We start from the raw sequence: 20,437 nt of genomic DNA on the forward strand, positions 1-20,437 counted from the left end.
AAGAGGAGGAAAACAACTATTCTCTACAGATGCTAGAACAGCAAGGAATGGGTTTAAACTGCTGGTACAAGAACCAAAATTTAGTTTAGACAGACAAAAGGTGATAACTCAATGCTCAATAGTGACCTGAACATTCTTTTTCCTCAAATTAGTTCAAAATATAATTATTGTGTGAGATTTTGTTGTAGTCATGTGTGAATTTAGCAACCCATATCTGAACCTTCAAATCACTACTTCAGATATACATAATTCTGTCTTCACTTGATGGCCCCGGATTTAAGTAAGCTTAAATTCATTCGTGTGTGTGTGTGTGTGCATGTGTGTGTGTGCAGGTGCACATATGTGTGTTTTATATATAATGAATTATATAAATTAGCAAATTTTAGATAGCTATAGAAACACATTATAGACATTGAATAGGATAGATCCAAGTGCAAAATTAAACAAAGGAGAGAAAACATGAGATGCCTAGGACTAGGTAAAAGAATATCTGCTTTAACACTTTTGGGGTTAGGGAACAAAGAAGCACAAGTTGCTGTCACTTTCAGCCATTTACTGCTGCAGCTGCATCTGGTGGGAACACAGGTACGTGGTCACCATGAGTGCACAGCCTCAGTGGGATCAGAGTGCTTCCAGCCCAAGCCTACGCCCAGGGTGGCTATGCCCAGTGTCACATGGAGAGCCTGACCCTGGAGACTCAAGGACAGATCATTTTGTTTGTCATTAAACATGTAAACTTGATCATATAACTTCAAGAATTCACATTTCCAAATTGGTGGCAATTTCAAATCAATATAGCCAATTTAAGTTTTAATTTAATACTTATGTATCAAATCATTTTTATAAAAGGTAAGTCACTTTTCTGAGTTTGTGAAAATGAAAATAGTCAAAATGAAAACTGTTGAACCAAAATGAAATTTTCAAAACAGAATTACATCACATCATGAAACCAATCTAGGTCTCTATTCTAAAAGAATAAAAAATAAGAAAAGTAAAATTAAGTAAACTTCAGAAAAGTGGTTTATGAAACCTTAAATTACCTTCTCTCTCTCTTTGGGAGAAAATATTAAAATGAAGATTCAAGAAAAACAATTAACAGGAAGTGTGAACACCAGTCAAATATCCAGCTCATGGCTGGGTGCAGTGGCTCACACCTGTAATCCCATCACTTTGTGAGGTCAAGGTGAACAGGTCACCTGAGGTCAGGAGTTCAAGACCAGCCTGGTGAAACCCCATCTCTACTAAAAAATACAAAAATTAGCTGGGCATGGTGGTGAAAGCCTGTAATCCCAGCTACTCAGGAGGCTGAAGCAGGGAGAATTGCTTGAACCCAGGAGGCAGAGGTTACAGTGAGCCAAGATCACACCATTATACTCCACCCTGGGCTACAGAGCAACTCCATCTCAAACAAACAAACAAACAAACAAATATCCAGCTCATTTTAATGGAGTCATCTGTCTCTTCAAGAGCTAAGTAAATTGACCTATGTTCAAGAGAGGATTTAATACTGACAGCAAGTCACTTTAAAGAAAATTTGGAAAGAAGCATGACACTGAATGCAATCCTAAAAGCCTTTTGATGAAACATAACAAACAACCACTGGCCTCAGCCTGTTAAAAGGGTGGTTGAGATGTGTTTTGGAAGACTTCTCAACCTCTCCTTACATCTAGTCCTCCCAACTCTCTAGATGCCCAAGTTTATCTGATTTCCTCTTGCTAATGTGGGAATCATCCACTCATCAATTCATTTAACAAGTCAGAATCTACTACATGCCAGTGACTGTCCAAGAATAGAAGTGCCCTGCTCTCCACTGACATATAGGATATTAAGCAGTAAACAAATAATTACACCAAATTCTTCCTGAAAGTGACAAATGCCACTAAGAAAATGAAAGAATGTGGTGTAACAGAAAATGATGATGGGAGGATGAGCATAGGTGGTGTATAAGGCAAAACTTCCTTAAGAAGGTGACATTCAAGTTGAGACTTAAATGATAAGAAGGAGCCAGTCATGTGAAGATCTAGGGAAGAGGAGGGTGTAATCTAGACAGAGGAAAGAGTTTGCAAAGGCCACAACGAGAGGGTGCACTTGGTATGTCTGAGAGCAAAATGGTGCTCCTTGAGGTTGGATCATAATCAATGAGGGAGGAAGTGCTAAGAGAAGAACAAGGGAAGCCCAGGTGTAGTGGCTCATGCCTATAATCCCAGCACTTTGGGAAGCTGAGGCAGGCAGATCACCTGAGGTCAGGAGTTTAAGACCAGCCTGGGCAACATGATGAAACCCCATCTCTACTAAAAATACAAAAAGGAAAAAGTTAGCCAGCTGTGGTGGCATGTGCCTGTAATCCCAGCTACTTGGGAATCTGAGGCTGGAGAATTACTTGAACCTAGGAGGTAGAGGTTGCAGTGAGCCAAGGTTGTGCCACTGTACTCCAGCCTGGGCAACAGAGTGTGACTCAGTCAAGGGAGAGAGAGAGAGAGAGGAAAAAAAGGAAACAGAGAGGTACCAGACAGGTCCTTTAAAGTCATGTTAAGTAGTTTGGATATGCTAAGGTAAAGGAAGCAATTGTAAGATTTTAAGTGATGAGAGTAGGGTGGTGTGTGGGTAGGGTAGAAAGGTGATATGGTCTGATGTACACTGGAAAAAAATATATATATATATACACTCAAATTTTAGTCAAGATGTATCCACTCTTCACTTTATACATGTAAATAAAATTCAAGTCAAAAATGCATACATAAATATACAGAAACCCAAAGAGACATATCTCTATAAAGGCTACCGCCATAAGCATTCTCACTTCCATGACTGGAAACAGGCAAAGGCAACCACAAATCCATCAGAGGCAGAAAGAAAACTAACAATGCTTATGTAACACAGCAGACCACATTGAGACTAATTAGTTGAAGCCAGTGCCTGGGAAAGGGCTTCTCATATTTTAAAGAGAAATTTAAAAAGAATAAAACCCCTTTCCTCCCATCACTTGGGGCAATGGCCTATAGAAAAACATGGGGGAGAGGATGGAACAGATACTAGCAATCAAGAACTGAAACATGGTGCCCAATAATTCCATGGTTGGAACTCCCACATCTCAAATATCACCATTAGTTGGGAGCATAAAATGTCATCATAAAACCCTATACGAAGAGGGAAAACACTGTCTCATTAAAACACTATCTCATTAAAAGTGATGTAGTTGCCTTTCCTTTCACACTTAAACTTCCCAACTTATGTTTCCTTCTTATCCCTTTCCAGCCTTAGTAAAAAGATTGTGTGCAGAAGCAGAGCAATGGAGGAGAGTTAGTGCTGTGCGGAGGCCATGGTGTTGTGCACTTGAGAAAAGAATGGAGCAAAGCTGGGGCCATGGAAGTACATCAATAGAGACAGACCTGATGGAGAACAAAGCAGTGGGTGGGGGTGTTGGAAAGTTGGGTAGTTAAGCAAATGTGCCCATTTATGAAGTAAATCTATGAAACATAGTAAGAGTCATTTCTCACTATCCAAGAAAAAATTTATAAACATGGATAGAAGAAAGACAAAAATGAATCCCAAAACTTTCCACTAGAATTGAGAACGTTGGTATAAATTTATAGAACATAAAAAACATCACAGATATAGAAGCATATATAAATGTATGTACATACTTGTGTAAGAGTGTGTGTGTGTGTGTGTATTCCCCCAGCTGTTTCCAAAGAGGGCCTAGAAGCAATGACATTTCAGTACCAATGTGCACACTGAGTAACCTGATCTGATATTGAAATGTCATCCACCAGGAAAAAAAAAACCTATTTCTAGGTTGAGTTAACAAATATACAAAATGATAAGATGAGCCTAAAACATCCTGTTATGCCAGAAAGGAAGAAAATACTCAAAGATTGGGTGGGATAGAGATACGTCAAAAGAAGAGGTACCACTGGCCAAATCTAGGACAATTTGGGCCATACACACACACACACACACACACACACACACACACACGTGCATAATTACACCCTATTGAATAAATAAAAATCCATGTGTCCATATAATTAAATAAATGATGAGGTGGAAGGGAAAATTATTTCTCACAATAGAATTCTAATCTGCAAATGTCAAAAGAATGATAGAACTAGATAATCACAATTTGGCAATTAGGATAGTGGTAATTAATACCAGCAAGAGTCATCAATGAATGCCAAGTCTGATAAGTGAAGGTTTGGCATAATATGGCAATATCTCCCTACAAAATGTTACTAAAACACAAAAGAAAAGAGGTCATTTTAAAGGTAAAATATGTATAGGCACCATCTTGACCAGGTCACCAAGGTTAGCATAATCAATTATTAAATGGGTCAGCACTGTGTGCCTACTGATATTAAGCAAAAAGAATAGCATAGAATCATTTCTATGGTATCCTGCCAAGAAAGGATGGCCAGAGTTTGCTTATAGGGAAACACCAGATAGACCCACAGTAAGGTTTATCCTCCAGAATAAAGGCCTGTACTCCAAAACTCTTTAGGACATGAGAGATAAGAGAAATATAAAGGAACTGTTCCAAATTGAGAGAGACTATGGAGACCTGACAACTAAATGAAACACATGACCCTGGACTACATATGGACCACAAAGGAATAAGAGACATTGATGGGACAGATGGGGAAATCTGAGTGAGGTCAACAGAATGGAAAAGAGTATACCTGAGTTGATTTCATGAACAGAGGGCTATACAGTGGAACATAAGAGAGTGTCCTTGTTTCTGGGAGGGAAACAGTAGAGTATTCTCTCTCTCTCTCTCTCTCTCTCTCTCTCTCTCTCTCTCTCTCTCTCTCTCACACACACACACACACACACACACACACACACATATGCAAAGTGGGGAGATGGGGAAATATATAAAATGTTAACAATTAGGGAAACTGAGTGATAGGGAGGCAGAAGTTCTTTTAACCTTTCTGTAGATTTTAAGCAATTTCAACATTTTTAAAATCATATATAATTTTTTTAATCAAAATGCCAAACACATGAAAAAATATAATGGTAAGAAAGATAGCAAGTTCTGTTCTAGAAAAACAAACAGAACTGGAAATCATCAAAATAAAATTAATTTTGTGTGACATGGTAAAAATAAAAGTATTTAGGCTGTTCTTTTAGTTATAAAATGAAAATCATTTTCAATAAAAATATAAATCATAATGCAAAGATAGGCATAAATTATATTAAAAGAAAATATGTGAAAGAACAAAATAAAAACCACGGCAATTGTATTAGTTTTATATTGCTACCATAACAAATAAATATGGAGGAACTTAGCAGCTTAAAACAACACTCATCAACTAACAGTTTTTGTGGATCCAGTGTCAGTTTGGTGTAGCTCAACCAATGCCTCTTCTCTGGGCCTCACAAGACCCTAACACAAAGTGTTAGCAAGGCTGTGTGCCTCTCTGAGGGCTCTGCAGAAGAATCTACTTCCAAAGTCATTCAGGTTGTTGAAAGAATTCAGTTCTTTACAGAAAGACTGAAATCCCACTTTTTTGCCAGCTGTCAGCCCAGGACTGCCTTCGCTTCTACAAACAGCTCTCTATTTCTTCCACATGTCCTCTTACAACTCAGAATACTTTTCCTACTCAGAATCTCTCTGACTTCCCTATTTTATTTTATCTCCTCTATATTCCTTTTCTGTCACATCTCTCTTAAGGTCTCATCTGATTCGATTAGGGCCATTTAGACAATCCAGGATCATCTCTCTATTTTAAGGACCATACATAACCATAATTAAATCTTTCAAGTCCCTTTTGCCATATAACATGTCAACAGGGAGTAGGATATGGGTGTCTTTTCAGGGCTCTTATTCTGTTACTAAAACGATATATGTATATATCTGTTAAAAGATATATATACATATATAGTTTTTGTGCATTGTATTTTTGGTCTCAATTCTTCATTTTTCTCTGTGGTGAGACCCTTTGTCACTGATTTTGAAATTCCCACCACAATGGCAAGATATTTCCACATCCTTTGAGGATATTTCTACATCCCTTGATTTTGAGCTCAGCCAATGTGAATTACTTTGTCCAACAGAAAAAGTCTATGATAATGCAAGACTAAGCCTAATGCAAGACTAGTCCTTAAGAGACTTAAAGTATTTCTGTTTGTCATCTTATATCTCCACAGTCACCATGAAAAACATCCCTCTCTGGCCACCTGGTTCAAAAAAGAGTAGAGGCAAATAGAAAAAACTCACCTCAGTTGAGTCCAGCCAAGATCAGCTAATTTCCAGCCGACTCACTGACATGTAAACAATAATAAAAAATAGTTTTAAGCCACTATTTAGATAGCAATTTTCTTTGTAACAAGACCTAACAATACAATGAGATAAATGTTAGCCTAAAAGTAGTCAAAGAAAAAAATTAAACAAATCAGAAACTGTTACTAGAGAATTTACACAGAGTCCAGTAAACAAAAACAAATAGTAAAAAATAACAGGAAGGTGCTGCTGTTAAGAGACATGGGAAGTAGAATGAAGAGCTATATAGCATGTAAATGACAGTAGAAAAAATAATAAAGAAATGGTGGACAAAAATACTTACAGAAATAACAGATGAGCATAAAAGAATGGTGCAAAAAGATAATTATAGAAATAACATGATAATTTTTCATGATTTAGGAAAGACATGAATCCTCAAATTAAAATAATAGGTTAGTCATCAAGCAAGAACACTAAAGATAAATTTATATTTAAATATACAGAACAACTCCAGAACACACCAAAATATTTTTGAAAGATAAAATTTTCAGAAAGAAAATTGACATGACCAGAATAATAGAAAAATTACTCTGATGTCAGAATATTTATCAGCAACAACAACAACAAAAAGCCATGGAGCAATATTTTCTAATAGCTGAATAAAAATAAATTTAAATCTCTTGTTTTATAACCAGCTAAATTACCACTCCTAGCTGAGTTCAAAATAAAGTCGTTTAAGATATATAAACACTAGGGCTTTTAAAAATTATTAAAGAATATATTTCCAAAAGAAGGAAAGTAAAAATAAAGGGAAAATGTAGGACATAGTAATAGTGGGCACAAAATATTGATGAAACTACATTATTAAATTAAAACTATAATTAAATATTAGCCATAAAATAATTATTTTTGCTTAAAAATAGGTAGAAACTATCCTGTATTCATTGCTAAGCAACAAATGAAAAAATATCCCATATTATTAGTAATTAGGGAAATTAAAATTAAAACCATATTCACATATTCTTTTACACTTCCCAGCCTGAAAAACATTTAAAATGCCGCCATTAGGAAGTCCTGCACAAAGAACTCTTACAAGCTGCTAATGGTAGAGTTCACCAGAACAACCCCTTTGAAAAACTGACATCATCTAGGGAAGTTTGAAGATGTATATTTTCTTTACCACTCAAATTCCACTTGTTATATATCATTTGCTTTATTTTTCTTTTAGGTAATATTTGAAAAGTCTTTTTAATGTGCTCAAGGAGAAAAATATCCAAAAAATGTTCACGGATTCCCTGTTTTTCATGGCATAATATGGAAATGTCCTGAAAGCCATTCAGAAAAGAATGAATAAATAATTTTACTGTATTCATACAATGCAACATTAAACAGTTGTAAAAATTAATAAACTAAAATTATATTTATTGACATAAATAAATTTCAAAATATATAAGATTAAGTGAAGAAGCAAATTGCAGAATGATACATTAAGTATGAAACCATATTTTATGGCTTAATACCATAGAGGCATGTTTAAAACCTTCACACAATAAATTTTATAAATGCCTATATATGCAGCAATAGAACTAAAATATATATTAGAGTTATGATAAACACCAAATAAAGGATACTGCTTAACTCAGCAGAGAAGTGGAAGGGAACAGGTTTAGGACAAAAACATAAATGACTTCCAATATAAAAGTAATGTTAGGATGTTAAAAAAACCTTTTGAAGTAAATATAAAAAAACTATTAAGATTTGATAAAGCTAGGTAGTTTATGCCTAGGTATTATATTGTGTTTTGTTTTTTTTTTTTTACCTTTCTGTATGTCTCTAATATTCTGTAACAAAAATATCTAAGCAATTTTTTCTAAAGATTATTCAGCTTATTTCTCCAGAGAATGAAATGTAATCTGGAAGGCTATTTGAGTGCATTAGCCCTCCCAGGGGTGGACACATTTGCAGAAGACAACCAGAGAGATCGAGGCTGTGTTTACAGCTATGATGCACTAATGGCTATGCATCAGACTCCCCAGCCCCTGCACGTTTTACTAGGGAGCTAGGATGGGGATGTGACTTCCCTGTTCCCCTCAAATCGCTCTAGCAAGAAGATTTTCTGTTCTGCCCATCAGTGAGTCTGGCCATGGTTAGGTGAACTAACCACAATCAGCAATTTTAACAGCATTTAAGATCAGACCATCTCACAGCTTAGGGAAGCAATGTAGTATACTGAAAAAGAGTACAGGTTTAGGTGCCAAAAAGACTAGCATTCAAGTCCTCCTTCCAAAGTTATTTAATAATTCCTTTAATCTTCTCAAAGCTTCAGAATTCTCATTCTCAAAATGAGTTTAGCATTACTTTACTGGCAGAGTATAGTGAGAAATAAATGAAACAACTTATAAAAACTATGGCACCTACTAGGCACTCAATGTGTTAGTCTCTCAAACTTCCTTCAAATAATATTGATGTAAGCAAAGACAAAATGCTTCAGAAACCAGATGTATCACTAGAGGTAGGGATATGTGTTTTACAATAAAGAAAATGCAAGTCTTCACCATGTAAGATATCAAATTGCATATGTCTTTGAATTAGTCAGATGACATTTCTCAGTACCAATCTCCACATCCAGAAAATGGGAATGAAAAAATTTAACTTGCAGGGTTATTAGAATACTCAGAGATGCCAAAAATTAAAGTGCTAGGTTTAAAAAGACATTCAACAAACAGTAGCTGCTATTATTGCCATCAAAATTATTATTCTCTAAAAACTGAGAGAGAAGAGAGAAAAAGAGGAAAAGAAATTGGGAATTTGTGATCACAGAGTGAGAAATTAGTTATGAATTTTTAAAACACTAAAAGTCTTCTTCAATCTAACATGTCTCTAAACAAACTTTCAAGAGAGTAAGAACATTTCATTTTCAATAAGACTTTGCATAACTAAAAACCCCTACAACCTTCTCAAAATGATTGACAGATTTACTTCTTGGCAAAAATTGAATTAAAAGATACAATAAATACTCAGATCTTAAGTCTTCATTGCCCCCCACAAATATATTCAGGAAATCATAACAAAATCTAAAACTATGATTTTCAAATGAGAGCCATTTCTTGAAAAAGTTATTAGAATTTATATTATACACTTAATTTAGCATCTATCTTTTTATTCTATGTTCTTTTGCTAGTTTTCAAATCTCCAGAACTATAGGTTATATCCTTGGCTGTCAAAGTGTGGTCTCTGGACCTGCAGCATTAACAGCACCTGGAAACTTGCTAGAAATGCAAATTCTAGGGCCAGATCCTAGAATTAAATCCAAAACCCCAAGAATGAAGCCCAGCAATGTTTCACAAGTCTTCCAGGTGATTCCGATACATGCTAACGTTTTAAGAAGCACTGTGCCACATAATAGTAAATTCACAGCTTCCAAATCTTGAGGAGACTAGCACAGCATTATCTGTAGTGCTCTGACCATATATGACAGAGAGGAACTGTACAAGGAATTATACACTGTACAGGAAGCCTGGATTAGAAGACCTCTAAGATCTTTTACATCTTTGATGCTACAAATAATGGTCTCTGTCTTTGCAGAAAGTGCTTCAAAACACACAGGGGATTCCACATGATGATCCCTTCCACCCCAAAAGTGAGAGACAAACCAGTATGGTGTGAGGGACACCATACTTTAAATGGACACTGGAATCTTAGCAAATGGGCTGCATGGTTTCAGAATTCCACACCTTTTGCTTCTAATATATTCATTCAAACTAAATAGAAACCTGAAGTACAGAAACTACCCTGCCAATGCGTAAGGTAAACATTAAAGGCATAGTCAAGAATAAGAATCTCAAATGCCAAAGTTCTGCTTACAAGTTTTTTTTTTTTTTTTTTTTTTTTGAGATGGAGTTTTGCTCTGTTGCCCGGGCTGGAGTACAATGGGAGGATCTCGGGTCACTGCAACCTCCAACTCCTGGGTTCAAGCGATTCTCCGCCTCAGCCTCCCAAGTCGCTGGGATTACAGACACCTGCCACCACACCCAGCTAATTTTTTATATTTTTAGTAGAGATGGGGTTTCATCATATTTGCCAGGCTGGTCTTGAATTCCTAACCTCAGGTGATCTACCTACCTCGGCCTCCCAAAGTGCTGGGATTACAGGTATGAGCCACCACATCCAGCCTGCTTACACGCTTTTTGACCTGCTTTTGAAGTGTGGAAAGTAGGTAGACCGCCTTAGTGGGCACTGACAGAAAGACCCTATAAAACACAGGGATTGTGTGTCCCTATAGAGAATCAGCCAGCAATCATATACGGTCATATGTCTGTTATTCAAGGTTATTACAAAGAAATTTCTTAAAGAAATAGATTCTATATATGAAAAACCATTTAAATATATATATGTAGATATATATATACACACATATATAGATAGATAGATAGATAGATAGATAGATAGATAGATAGATAGATATACACATATGTTTTACCATTTTTATACTCACACTAAACCCAGATATATGTTCACCTTTTTCTAAACCAGCCATTAAGGACTTTATCAGAAAGTTATGGGGCCCCTCCCAGGAATACCCATAATCTTTGCTCCATGAAATAGAAATCACCCGCAAACTTTCCAAAATGTCCTTTCCCCTCTGAGCCTGTAATCCTTCCTAATAGAAAGAGGATTCCCAATTCTAAGAACTGCTTTCCACAGGATTCTAAATAAAACTAAAATCAAGTAATCCTTAATGTTTTTTCATTTCCATCATGGAAGGTCCACAGCTCTTAGATCCTATTGACCAAATCTGATTTTCTCATTCTGTATTTATTCCCACTTCTCCATGACTTTATTAGCATACTAGCATCTGGGCCAGTAACAGAGTCCTCTCTAAACGGGGTAGAAAGCTTCCTTGCCAAAAGTTTATTCCAAATCAAAGCAATTTCATTTATTTCCATCCAAATGAAGATGTGTTCACAAAGCATCTTCATTCCCAACTTTAATTCAACTAAAAAGTCTTCTAGATGGGAAAAAAAACTAGAAAAATTATATTCAATGAAAGATTTTTCAAATGTGTCTCCTGTGGCCACAGCTAAGCTCTACATAAACTCTAAATAACCCATATGATTACACAGAGACCCAGGAGAATATATAAAAGATGAAGTCTCAAGTTTTCATCACCACTTTTATTATTGATATTTATTGTATATCAATAGAGTCCTAGTAGCTGCTAGTAAATTCTAATGCTGTCCTAAAGTTAATATGGAAATCTGTGTATTGTAAAACCCATACAGTGCTTCAGTGGGTGATTTTCTTCTGTGCCTACCAAGCTCGGTCATATTCCTGCTGAATTCTATATTATACAAGTTAAAAAGTTATATCCTAGTAGGGCAATGTTCAATGTATAATTATGATGATGCCCATGTTGCCTGCACTCTGTATGAATTACTAAGGTTAAAATGGAATCACAGAGTGCTTTTCAATAAAATTAGGGCATCTATAAACAATTCTCATGTAAATTATTCAGCAACAGCTTGATAACTAAAGAAAATCACCAAGGTAGTGGGGTGATGCTCCTGCTTCTTGCAATATATAAATTTTATTATCAAATTACTGTAGCAGGAAGTGTTTTCATTTCTTTAATGAACAAAATGATGACATTTCCTAGTTATGACTCCTTTCCCACACAACACTAAGCATGAAAAATAATCTTAAGAGTGGCTTCAAGACATCTGCTCACTACCTGGTATCTCCTTAGTTACCATACCCAACCCAGGGTATGATAAGCCAGGGTATGAGTGTGATAAGTAAACAGACAGAAGAGGCAATGGCTCAGGAACCACAATCTCTCAAGCCAAATTGCTGTGGATGTTGCCATGGAAAATGCAGCAAAGGGCTCATTTTATCTGGAAGACTACCAACCCCATTCTTGACACAACCCCTGGTGTTAAGCACCCATCATTAATACAAATAGAAAAATCCCTTGTTGGTCTCAGGGAAGTCTAAGAAGTCATCCCTCAGCCAAGATGAGGGACAGTGACAGGAAGATGACCAACTACCCCCCCGCCCTCACCAGAACCCCTCAGCAGGCCACCCATGCCATGGCCAGTCACAGGAATGGTCCCAGTACCCCTTTTGTATAAACAACAAACTGTGGGAGCTATAGCCTGTCCCAAGAAATTAATGGAAACTTTTAATTTAAGCTTCCAAATATTCAGGAATAATTTGTGATGAGAAATGAGAATTAACCTCTCTCTTCAAGTTCATGATCACAGACTACTTAAATCTAATCTAGAGGAAACAAACAAGCGCATCTTGCCTTAGTGTACCACCTCCTCTCCTTTTCTATACCAAGGTTCCTAACAGGTTAGCACAACATTCTAGCCTGTAGTTGCACATAACAGTGCATTTCTGATGTTCTTCCTTTCTCATATGAAATCTTCAAAATGAAAATAATTTATATTTAAACAATGACTTCTACCTGACTCAGTTGTGCTTTTATAATTCAATGTTTTATGGCGGAAAAAAAAACAGTGTACAAAATCTTGTTAGAAAGCTTATTTAAAATGTGCACACCTTTTTCTGCCACACTGTGAAATATGTTTCCCCAGATGCTGCAAAGTTAAAAAGAAAAACTTCTTTTGCTTATCATGGCTTCTCATCCTTCCCTAAAGCAGAATTTAGTATCAAGGCCAGGTCCTAAATTCTTGTACTACCTTTTGCACTAAGCATAATAATGGCCACTGTTAACGCCTTTGATTGAGCTTTTCATCTCTTCCAGAAGCCTCTCTTTACTGCCACCCTATTCACATTTTCCAATCCTTTCACCTCCTCCATAGGAATGTGCGCAGATGCTGCAATGTACAACACTCTCTCCCTTTTCTGAGGCTTCACAAGTCTGTAGACAATTACAATCCTGTTGGCATTCCCAGATCCAAAGCATGTTCTTTTCTCCCTCTGCCCTGGATCATGTTCAAGATTTGAGTTAATAAGTATGTCTCTCTCCAACTTCCAGTTATCTAGAAGCAGATGCAAATGGAGTTTGGAGTGCAAGGCATTTACTAGGTATCAACACATACGGAAGGAAGAAGGGTGAAGTGAGCAGAAAAAGAAAGTGAATTGCAATTCAGGTTTGTCAAAGTGGTGGCAAACCTAGCTTAGAGCTTTGGAGAGAATATTCCCTGTTAAGAGCTATACCACATTGCACTCTGATGGCTAGGCCTTTAAACATTCTCCTAAGCCTTTACATGTTCTCCTACCTCTCCAGCTGTGGGCTGCCCTGAACTGGGCATAACCTCAGGCAAGCAAGCTCTCTGTAGCTGAGACAGATTGAAAGAGCTGACAGTTAAAGGCTGCCTGCTAACCACACTTTCCTGCTGCTTTCTCCCTGGAGGAGAGCTCATCTCCATCTCCACATCTGCCTCAATAGTCATCACCTATTTGTGCTCAGATCCAATCTTAGCTTATCACCAAGTTACCTTTCATGAGTTTCCAATTTCCTTGCTAGGCTCGGCCATCAGGAGACACTGAAAGGAGGTTGGAGAACAAAAGAAAAGGAGAAGCCAGAAGAACTTTCTCTCTCTCTCTCTCTCTCTTTCTCTCTCTTTCTCTCTCTCTCTCTCTCTCTCTCTCTCTGTCTGTTTTGGGTGGCCTCTCCTCTCTGGTGCTAGCTTTTGCTGAAAAATCCTATTCTAGGTAGAAACAGCATCCAATATGCAATCCAACCGTAATTCCAGCTTCCACCAAATGGCCCCCATTCCTAAGCTTTTGCGACACTTTTCCCTCCCTTATTCCTCTGGATTTAGGAATGCTGGTAGCTTTCAGCTGTCGCCTCATAGTTAGCACATTGTCCATTGATTGCCTTCTCCAGTTTTCCAACACCTATGTTAGCAACTCCCATGTTAAATTCTCACTGTTTGAGATCTCCAGAACAATTTTGGTTTACCTGACTGGACCCTGACTAATAAAACTTTCTCAGGATCAAAACCACATGCACAAGTCCAACAACTAAAAAAGATCAAAATCACAAAACTCTGCCTAAAAGGAGGTTGGAAGCACATTGCTTTCTGTCTCAGAGGAGCGTCTGGTCCCTTGGAGTACAGTTTGAAATCCCTGGGGATGATCCTTAAGTGTGATGGTACACACTGCTTAAGTGTGATGGTACACAGCTGGACACAGTGGATAGTTGTTGGATCATGGAATCCTTTAAACTGGAATAAATCTTTAGTGTTCAAAGGGTTCTGAGTTCCTTGGTGAACAAGAAGTGGTACCCTCAGAACCCCACCATATGACAATACATCAGAGAAGCAGCTACCCCAAACTGTCAGGGCACTTTATTTGGGACCCTTCCTCACCTACTTAGTAAAGATAAACAACCTAACTAAAATATGCATCTGTTATCTGCAAATCAGGCACATGGATCAGCTTTAGATATCAGTAAAAGTAGATGCAAGCCTACAGTACCACACTGAGCTCACTGTTGATTCTTCACAAGCCTGTCTCTTCCATCAGTGTGGCAATATCTCTGTCTTATTCATCAGATTTCACCCCTAAAAACTTACAAGGCATATACTAGATTCTTATTCCTATACTTTACTCTTGAATGTTAAAAATGTTTTATTTAATACATTTTTCTCCATTTTAATGGCTTCCTTATGCATATGGTATAGTTATCATGCAGGGGTAAAGAACAATGGGGCATTCACGAATACAATTCCATTATGAGGGATAAGCATGTTAATATCAGTATCATCAGAGAGAAATTTACATAAGCCAGGATGCCTCTTGGGAAATGTAAGAAATGTAATGTTTGAACAGACTTAATAAAATTCTAACTTTTCCCCCAGTAGACACCAATAACTGTAACAATGGGACATTGCCTTACTTGCAGTGAATAATTACCATTGACAATAGAAGTATAAACAGTGTTCTTAAATCTGTTAAGTTCCATGAAAGTAAAGAAAGCAATGTCTTAGTTGGAAGCAAAGAAAGGAAGCAAAAAAAAAAAAAAATGAAACCACTCAATACGAGTGAACAGTTATTATTTTGGTTATTTTGCTCAAATTCAAAATTACAATAACATTCTTCTGGAAAAGGAGATCATGGTGGTCAGTACCTGATTGGATTACATTATTCAGAAGGGTCCAAGAAAGAACATTTATTGAACAACTAAAGTACATGAAAGATTGTGCTTGATGTTTGCAAATGCATTTCCTTGTTCAATTCCTAAAACAAATCTGAGAAATAGATGATCATCCCACTTCACAGGGAAAGAAACAGAGATCTATAAAGACTAAGTTAGTTGCTCAAAGTCAGAGAATGAGGTGATTGGTTCAGGAATCAAAGCCAAAGCAATCTAATGTCAAATTCCCATAATTCTTTTCCCCAATTGTTCTGTGATTTGCGTGAAATTACACTTTTACTTAGTGAAAGTGTGTTATTATTTAAAAAAAAAAAAAAAGGTTCTTCCCAAAGAGTAGACAAGTTTACTTCATGCTTTACTTCCAAATGTCAATTTTAGGAACATAGCTCAGTTTTTATTCTCTTAATAACCCTGAAGTAGAAACTAGCGGTTTTCTTATGCCATTTTCCCTGAAATCACCTCACTAAAAAATTTTCTAATTATTGCTTTCTTGCTAAGATAATATCTGTTAAATGCATGCCTATCTGTGAACTGATACTCATCAACTTATTAGAATTAACCTATCTTTGACCCTCATAATGGGACCAAATTGATATGGTTGAGATTAATGAGTCAATTATTTTCGGACAAGGTACAAGGAACACAAACTGTTTCACACTGTTAGTACTTCATGGTGTTCTCTACTTCCTGTGTAGCTTTTGACACCTATAAAATAACCCAGCGCAGTTCTTTTTTTCCAACTTCACAATGATAAATGCTAGTATTTTACCCAAGAACACAGAAATCATTTGGATGAAAAAGGAAGTGATAATGCAAGGGTGCAAGAGGTTCTTTAAAAACAATTGTCTTTAAATCTTTTCGTTGGACAAATTCATGCTTCTACAGACTTAGCTGCCTCAGAGTGTCATTTCTATAGTTCAATTAGCTTGTGAGGGACTTAGGTCCCATTATTGCTAAAACAGGAGACACTGACCAAAGGAGCAACAAACTAACATGGAGAAGAAAGCACTAGAAATCACCAGAATCGGGGAGATGAAGTTTACTCTGATGATAGTAGGTATGAGATTCCATAAACATCTGCTTGAATGACGATTTTTCATTTCTTCAGAAAAAAAATGCATACTTCTATTTTTTTTTCCAGAAGGGCAGGATACATACAGTTGCAATAATTAAAAGTTTGGTTTTCTTTTCTTTAATTTTATAATTTACCTACCACCTATCTATTGACTTTTCCCAAATATGTGTCTCTAGCCCTGACTGCTAGTCTGACATCCAGAGACATAAGTAACAACGTAGAAGACACACCCCACAATGTAGCCTTGCAGGTGCCTCAAACTCCTCCATCACCACCAGGAAGTTCACCCAGCAAAATGAAGCCAAGAATCAGCTTTTTGTGTTGTAAGACACTGAACAACCATTTCTTCTATTCCTTATTTTAGGTATGTTTCTCTTCTTTTTTTTTTTTAAGAGAGTTTTGCTCCATTGCCAGGCTGGAGTGCAGTGGCACGATCTCAGCTCCCTGCTGCAACCTCAGCCTCCTGGGTTCAAGTGATTCTCCTGCCTCAGCCTCCCAAGTAGCTGGGACTACAGGTGTACACCACCATGCCCAGCTAATTTTTTTGTATTTTTAGCAGAGACAGGCTTTCATTATGTTGGCCAGGATGGTCTGGATCTCTTGACCTCATGATTCACCTGCTTCAGCCTCCCAAAGTGCTGGCATTACAGGATAAGCCACCACACCCAGGCTTTTTTTCATTTCTATAACAAATGCATTACCTTTAAAATTGAATATATTAAACATGAAATTCAAATATGTAAAATATATTTTTAAACAGACTATGGAGTCAGACAGATGGGTTCAAGTCTTAATTTCGCTATTTCTCATAGTACAACTTTGGGCAAGGATCTATAGCTCCTTAGAGTTCTAGTTTCTGGTATATAAAATGGGGTTATACAAATTCTTACCTTAGAGGGCTGTTAGAATTGCCTAGGAGTAATGAATACAAAGGCTCAATACATAGCAAGTGATCAATAAATGCTAGCCTCACTGATAATAGTATAGGAAGCTCTTGCTGTTAAATATATTCCCTCTCCTTTGCAGGCACCACCAACTATCCAACAGATAAATCAAAAAATCTGGAATCATTCCAGATTTTCCCTCTCATTTCTCACAACCCCAATTTCTTTTCTGTCACTCTGCTGACTGAACTTAACTTATTTTTTTTCTTTTACCCCTATCATCTTTTGCCGTCTAGTTTCCAGTAAGCTTTATTCACTTGCAATCAATTCTCCATACACCATCCAGAGTAAGCTCCCTGGACTATAACTTGGATCAGACCCCTCCCATGTTTAAAATTCTCCAGTGACCCTCATCCTTAGGATAAAGTTCAAGCTCTTTTTCAAGACATTCAAAGCCTTTGTTGATCTGGACCCTGTTTACTTTGACAATCTTACATTCTGCCAATCCTTCGAACTTCCAGTGCCCAAACACAGAGGTGTTTTAGGTAACACACCAGGTTTGCTGCAGTGCCTTTGCTTGTGCTGCTCCTCTTCTGCCTGCCTATCAACTCAGTGATAACCCTGACATGCTCTGCAACTACTCAAGAGAACTGGTGATTTCTTTCTTGATATTCTTTTTTATTTATTTATTTTTGAGATGGAGTTTTGCTCTTGTTGTCTAGGGGGGAGTGCAATGGCGCAATCTCAGCTCACCGCAACCTACACCTCCAGGGTTCAAGTGGTTCTCCTGCCTCAGCCTCCTGAGTAGCTGGGATTACAGGCATGTACCGCCACTCCTGGCTATTTTTTTGTATTTTTAGTAGAGACGGTGTTTCACAATGTTGGCCAGGCTGGTCTTGAACTCCTGACCTCAGGTGATCTGCCCACCTCAGCCTCCCAAAGTGCTGGGATTACAGGTGTCAGTCACCATGCTCAGCCTCTTTCCTGATATTCTTTTGCATACTTAGTTATATGCTATCAATCTGCCTTGTTCTTATTTTTCTATCTATTTTGTTTACTAAATTCAGTTTTCTTAAGGCAAAAATCCATGTCATTCCAACTTAATATCCCCAGACAATAATACAATGTCAGGCATATAGCTAGTACTCAATAAATGCTCACTGAATGCATAAACTTGAAATTGTGTGTAAAAGATACCATTTTGAAGCTCATTGACTCAACCTAAGCACATGCCTTTGTCTAAGACTAATTTCTTTGATTAAAAAATCATGAATTAGCAAGACCAACATAAACAACAAGATATAAATGATCATCAGGCAGCATCAAACCAGCAGAAAGAAGCAATAAGAAAAAATAAAACATTTCAACACAATAATATAATGAATAGGTTAAAGAGAGGCATTGATTATTTTTTTAAACATCTTTTCCCTTTACACTCTCCATGGTGAAGGTCAAGTGTCTCCTAGGATGGGGAGGAGGGCTCTGCCTAAAGGAAGGAGGTCAATGCCAGACTCTGAGTCTCAAAGACTAAAAGTAATGAGTACATAGTGAAACAATAATATTGAAGGTCCGAGTTTGTAGCTAAAGAAAAAGTTTCTGGGATTTTATTATTATCACTATAAATTCCCTATTTCTATATCAAAACTAACCATGTTGAACTCTGATCGCAGAGTTTTACTATAAGCCATAGCGTATTGAGGATGGAGGATAAGAATTTCCCACTGGCCAGGAAAAACAGTTCTTCCATTTCTCATTAGCAGAGGGTAAGGAGAGAGAGGCAGAAACACAAAGTGGAAGGAATATGTTCTCTGCCAGGGGTGACCCTCAGGCAGTAGAAAGGAGGTAGGCATGGTGGATGCCCTCAAGTGTATGAGGAAACTCCAGTGTGAGGAGTGCTTGATCTTTGCTCCTCAAAGCATAGTCTAGGAAAATCTGCAAGCTCCCTTGTCAATTCCTTTGTCCTATATGGCATGAGAGCAGCATGACAGTGTCTCAAGGGTAGTTTATACATAAATGACAAACATTTCTAAGCTACTGGACTAAAGTATTCTCTCGCTTGAGCAACAAATGTCCAGCATGGTGAAGCTAAAGCAGCTGAGAGGTCCTAATATCCTCCTTCACCATCCAGGACTTGCCAAGAGCTGAGAGAACAGAGAAAACTAAGGAAAGCCACACTCATAAAGCAAGGCAGCTGCACAAGTAAAGGCTTCAGGCAGGAAATGAAGATTCTATAATTGGGATGCAAAAAAAAACAGATTTCATCATTGAGTGCCTGTTTGGTGCCCCAAACTCATTCAAATCGGGCCTGGAATACCTCTTCAGGTATATATAGTGCCAGACACTCAGGGTCGTACCAAAATGGCCACCCCCGGTCAGATGCCACAAAGACCCAGAAGTCAGTGTGTCAGCCCCATAGGTTCCTCTTGACTCCAGAACCTAATCTTGAAAAGGAGGATAGAGAAAAGAGAGAAACACAGGAAAGCTGAATGTTTATTAGCAAAAAATTAAATGAACAAAATATGAATTTTTAACCAAAAAGGACTAGTATATCCTTAATTAGAAAGGTCATGTTCCCCAAGCCCTAGTACCCAGTAGAGTGAGGCTTGCAAGTAAGATGAACTCAGTTATAGAAGTACAGAATCTATGTTCATTAAACAGCTTCATTTGGAGTGGTTTAAATATTGATCTTACTACATATTTAACTGATAAAAGGGAAACTCTGCCCTTAGTATCCCAAGCCCAAAACATGATTCATCTCATTTAAGAATAGCCAAGCAAACTATCCCCTCCTCACCTCTATACCCAGTTTATAATCCCAATCTAAGGAAGCAGATCTTAAGAAAAACAGGGATCACATCCAGAGCATCATACAAAAAAGGCAAACAAATGTGGTCACTTGTTAATTAGTGATTTAATCATGTGAAAAAGGTAGCTTACACAACTCTTCAGGATCAAAGCCAATAATATCAGTACCATACTTGAGTATTAACTCTAAACCAAGAGCTTCACATGTATGATTTTACTTATTCTTCATAACAAACATATGGGTATAATGCCATTATCACCAGCTTACAAATGAGGAAAATGAGGTCAAGAGAAATGAAGCAAATTGTCCAAAATCACAA

At 37.3% G+C, this 20,437-nt stretch overlaps 1 protein-coding gene across 4 annotated transcripts in view; it reads right to left on the minus strand.

Annotated features, from left to right (window-relative positions):
• The window catches only part of THSD7B (thrombospondin type 1 domain containing 7B), an 873,835-nt gene that overhangs the window by 782,990 nt on the left and 70,408 nt on the right, over positions 1–20,437 (minus strand). Inside the window, exon 1 of one of the 4 annotated variants that reach the window (XM_054257669.2) lies at positions 6,221–6,259. The exons of the other annotated variants lie outside the window; for them this stretch is intronic. The gene's annotated coding sequence lies outside the window, so the exon portion shown is untranslated. Of the gene's footprint in view, positions 1–6,220; positions 6,260–20,437 lie in introns of those variants that run through there. 4 annotated transcript variants of the gene reach the window in all.

Source organism: Callithrix jacchus, chromosome 6 (genome assembly GCF_049354715.1).
Source record: "Callithrix jacchus isolate 240 chromosome 6, calJac240_pri, whole genome shotgun sequence".
NCBI classification, from domain to species: domain Eukaryota; kingdom Metazoa; phylum Chordata; class Mammalia; order Primates; family Cebidae; genus Callithrix; species Callithrix jacchus.